Below are 4,830 nucleotides of genomic sequence, written 5' to 3' on the forward strand. Positions count from 1 at the left end.
AGCAGAGATTGGATAACGTCAGAATATGACCATTAAAAGAAAATAATGCATAAAACCCTTCAGTATTTTTTTTCAGGAAACAATACTTAAATGCAAATTATAATTTTCTCTTTCCTGATGTGCCTAACATCCAACTGCACAAAGAATTTTCAAAAGTCTGAAAAAAGTAAGAAGTCAGGGACTTGGCACCTCTACTGTAGAGCTTTTTTTTTTTTTTAGTGAGACTAAATATTGTTCAGATATTGTAGCAACTGGCAACAATACAAAATACGCAAATAGACACGTAGTGTTCTTACAGTCAGGGTGCTTATTGGTTGTGCTCAGGTTCTACATGACCTTTTCTCAGTGCCAATGATATTGATTTTAATCCTATTAGATGTTTCTGTTGTGCTGCAGTGGTAATAGGTCACCGCTGAACTGTAAGAACTGTTGGTGTGGGAGAAAGGTTTCCTGTCTGTTTGGGTTATATTTGTTATAGATGGGGAGTGATCGTGTTCAAATCAGATTTAGGTTTCAGATGAAGGTTCAAAGTTTTGACTTAGGGGTCTGACAGAGACATAAGTTCGGTTTTGACAATGCCCAAATTCTGCTGCTTGCTTTGTAAGATCTCTGCTTTCCTAAGATGATAAAATTTTGCTCTCATTAAGTTATTCTTGAGTCTAACATAGACTTGGAAAAGCTGGATTTTACTTTTGACTTGTCCGAGGTGAGATTCCCTAGGAATAAGTAGAAATTTGAATATATGCATCTCACGATTCTGGAAATTAAAAGAGGTTTTTTTTTTTTTTCTTTTCTTGTGAGGGGGACTTTCTTTATATTCTAAATACTTTTGGTCCATCTCTAGCTTCTTCTTGGGCCCCATAATTGTCCTTTTGGTGCCTATTATCATTCAATGCATTTGCTTCCTTTTTTAATGATCTAAAATACGGGTTAGATTTCCATTCATATGTTAATGTACCAGTTTCTTTGAAGATCAGTTCTAATCTCTCATCCATTTCTGTCCTTATATGAGCTTTTTTTCTGAAAAAAGAAATGCCTGACTAGTCAAATACATATTAAAATACAATACTTATAAAAATGAACTATTGAACTGAACTATGCAACTTACAGACATTGTCATTGTGTCTTCCTTTTTCTTTGCAGCACCCTTTCTTGACCTCACACAGCTCAGCTAGCAGAGAGTCTCAGAAGTACTAGAATTCACTGTCTACAAAGCAGCAGTTTCTAAGAACACAAATGAATGAGCCAACTTGTTCAAAAAAAACAAGGCTGATTAGTCTCTCTGATTTCAGTCCTTTCTGAAAATTGGAATAACTGCATAACTTTTTTCAAACAACGATAACAACAACAACAAAAAATAGATGACTACTCCCAGGATCTAAAGACCAATGTTTTTTAGAACATTCACCCGTGGTAGGGTGAAGGTGTTACTCTAACAGCCCTTTTCCCTCTAACTTTGCTCAAGACTCAACTTCTCCTTTCACATACAACTGGTATGCAAGTATGACTGAGTCCCATAAATAGAGGACAGCCCAGGTCCCTGTTGAGCTCTCCTGCATGGCAGCAAGCTGCATGCCAGAATCTCCTATTGAGTAGGGACACTTCACAAGGTTACTCCTTGAGGCTGAAATATTCCTTACCTTCAACACATCCTTGGTAAGTGACTAATAGAATGCTGAAACTATGCAAACTTTACTGATTGTGCACATAATTCTTTAGACATAAATGGTGGGCCAAGTCTGGGACTAAGATTGGATATCCATCCACACTCAGACTCCTCTGAGAAGGAGTCTGGAGAGCAACTTGTGACTCAACAGAGAATTCCCTTGATGATTCCTGTCCTCTGTGCAGTAAAGCATGCCATCAAATCTTGTTAAATCACTGTTTTATTTACAACTGATCTCAATAAAACCTATTGCTGCTTCTCTCTTACGAGTGAAGTGCAGCATTCCCTGCAACAGGCAAGTATAAAGGTAGTCACTGATCATGATCATTGTCTTTTCTTAAGTAAACCATGCTTCTTGAGAACTCTGAAGGGGAGGATGACCTAAATATTTTGCAACATCTTTTGTTTCCATGCAAAGATGGTGTATAGTGATAATCTAAAGAAATATCACTGGAGAACTTATTAGGATCAAACCTCTGGAACAGCCACTAAACACAAGGTAATGTCACTTCTACCCTTATCGTTATGCCATAATGATGCTGTATTCCTGTATACAGCAGCTGTGCATGCTTTTATAGTCACACACTTTACAGAATGGTTGAGGTTGAAAGGGACCTTTGTAGATCACCTAGTCCAGCACTCCTCCTCTAGTAGGTTCACCTAAAGAACATTTTCAAGGATTACATCCAGGCAACTTCTGAATAGATATTCAAGAAGGAGACTCCACAACCTCTCTGGTCAACCTGAGCCAGTTTTCTCGTAGCCTCATAGTAAAGAAGATTTTTTCCTTGTGTTTAGACAAATCTGCTTGTGTTTCAGCTTGTGCCCGTTGCCTCTTGTGCTATTGCTGGGCACTACTGAAAAGCGTATGGCCCCATCCTCTTGACACCCTACCTTCAGATACTTACGCATTGATGAGATCTCCTGTCAGCTGTCTCTACTCCAGGCTGAACAGTCCCAATGCTCTCAAACTCTCCTCGCATAAGAGAAGCTCCAGCCCCTTCATCATCTTAGCAGCCTGGACTCATTCCAGTAGCTCCATGTCTCTCTTGTACCGGCGAGCCTTGGACTGAATGCAGTACTCCAGATGCAACCTCGCCATGACTGAGTAGAGGCACTTCCCTTTGTTGGACTTTATGAGGTTCCTCTCCCTCCACCTCTCCAGTCTGCCAAGTGTATCAGCCACTCCTTCCAGTTTTGTATCATCAGCAACCTTGCTGAGGGTGCACTCTGTCCTTTCATCTAGGTCACCAAAGAATGAGTTGAACAATACTGGTCCCAATACTAACTGCTGAGGAACACTGCTCTCTACAGACTTCCAACTAGGCTTTGAATCACTGAGCACAATCCTCTGAACTGCCTTTCAGCCAGTTCTCAATTCACCTCAATGTCTATGTAAGACTTCCTGAGCTTATCTATGAGGATGTTATGAGAAGCCATATAAAGAGTCTTACTGAAGTCAAGGTAGAAAACATCCACTGCTCTCTACTCAGCTACCCAACTGGTCATCCCATTGTAGAACAACCATCAGGTTGTTTAAACACAGCCTCCCCTTCGTGAATCCATTCTGACTACTCATGATCTCCTTCCTATCCTTAATATGCCTAGAGATGGCATCCAGGATGAGCTGTTCATCACTTTTCCAGTCATTTATGTGAGTTTGCCTGGCCTGTAGTTTCCTGGGTCCTCCTCTTTGCCCTTTCTGAAGAACCGAATGACATTAGCTTTCTTCCAGCCCTCAGACAGCACTCCTGTTTTCCATGTCCTTTCAAAGATTATTGAGAGCGGCCCCTCAGTGTATCCTATGAATGTATCCCATCAGTGCCAATGGACCTGTAGATGTCCAGGTTGTGTAAATGATCTCTAATCAAATTCTCCTCAACCAAAAGAAAGTCCTCCTTTCTTCATGGCCTCTGGGCTCTTGAGATTCCTGAGGGCTGGTCTTAGCAGTAAGAAGCAAGGCAGGCATTCAGTATCTCTGCCTTCTCTGTATCATTCGTCAGGAGGGTCCCTGCCTCATTCTGTAGCAGGCCCACATTCTCCCTAGTCTTCCTTTTTCTGCTGATGTATTTAAAGAAGCCCTTCTTGCTGTCCTTGACATCCCTTGCCAGATACACTTCCAAATAAGTCTCAGCTTTGCTCGTATAGGGTCAAGTCGCTCCACACTCGGACATCATTTTTGTAATGAAGCCAAGTGCCTTGTCCTTTCTTCCTTCAACCTTGCACTTCCTTATCCTACCTTGCCAGGAGCAAGGTCCTTGTTCATCCATGCAGGTAGGTCTCCTGCCCTCTTTGCTCAACTTCCTATTCATTGGGATACACTGCTCTTGAGCTTAGATCCTTGAACATGGACCACCTCTCCTGGATCCCTCTTCCTTCTTGGGCCCTATCCCATAGGATTCTTTTAAAAAAAGCATGTTTAGCCTCCTCCCCGTCGGGGAATCGAACCCCGGTCTCCCGCGTGACAGGCGGGGATACTCACCACTATACTAACGAGGAGCTGGCCCCTTACTCCTACTTTGAGATTGGAGGGCTTAATAGCATCTCATTTCATAGAAGAAAACCTGATGAGGAGGAAATACCCATATAGAAAACAGAATTTAATGAACACAAGAGGGAGTGATCAAATTCCATCCTAGGCTTTCAACTTTAACTGGAAGCCCAAACGCTCAGAGGCATTTTTATTGTATCTTCTCTAAATCCCTTCAAGAGTATTTGCCCAGCTGATATTTCAAAATGAAAGTTACATTGTTGCAATGCCACTCTTCCTTTACTTAGCGTTTACTGCTTGACAAAATACTGTTATTTATGACATTCAGAAAATGATACATTATAACCTTGAAATGAAAGGGTCAAGTGAAAGACAAGCTGTAATTTTATCTATTAAATATATATATTTTAAAGACCCAAATAAAAGCAAAATAATCCATTATGACAAATCTGGGTTTACTTCCTTTGATATTTTTCTCCCTTTTTCCCACTCTTCTTCTGAAAGGAAATAACAGTTGGAAAGAAAATGAAAGCATATTGGTATGTTAAAACAGTAATCTTATTAAGTTTTCTCAGAGTCAGAGCTCATTTTTTTCTTAAGATTGCAAGGTGCCATTCATCTGAATTAACCAACTCATACACAAAATGCAGTTAACATTTTGAAAAGGGCTTTT

At 40.6% G+C, this 4,830-nt stretch overlaps 1 non-coding gene across 1 annotated transcript; it reads right to left on the reverse strand.

The window, feature by feature from the left end:
• Nucleotides 1-4,093: 4,093 nt before the first annotated feature.
• On the reverse strand, nucleotides 4,094-4,165 carry TRNAD-GUC (transfer RNA aspartic acid (anticodon GUC)). Its single transcript has one exon. It is a non-coding gene; the product is annotated as a tRNA-Asp (tRNA).
• Between the last annotated feature and the right edge of the window lie 665 nt (nucleotides 4,166-4,830).

The sequence above is a fragment of the Tinamus guttatus genome, unplaced genomic scaffold (assembly GCF_059628265.1).
Source record: "Tinamus guttatus ecotype Peru unplaced genomic scaffold, ASM5962826v1 Tinamus_guttatus_pri_ptg000489l, whole genome shotgun sequence".
In the NCBI taxonomy this organism is placed as follows: domain Eukaryota; kingdom Metazoa; phylum Chordata; class Aves; order Tinamiformes; family Tinamidae; genus Tinamus; species Tinamus guttatus.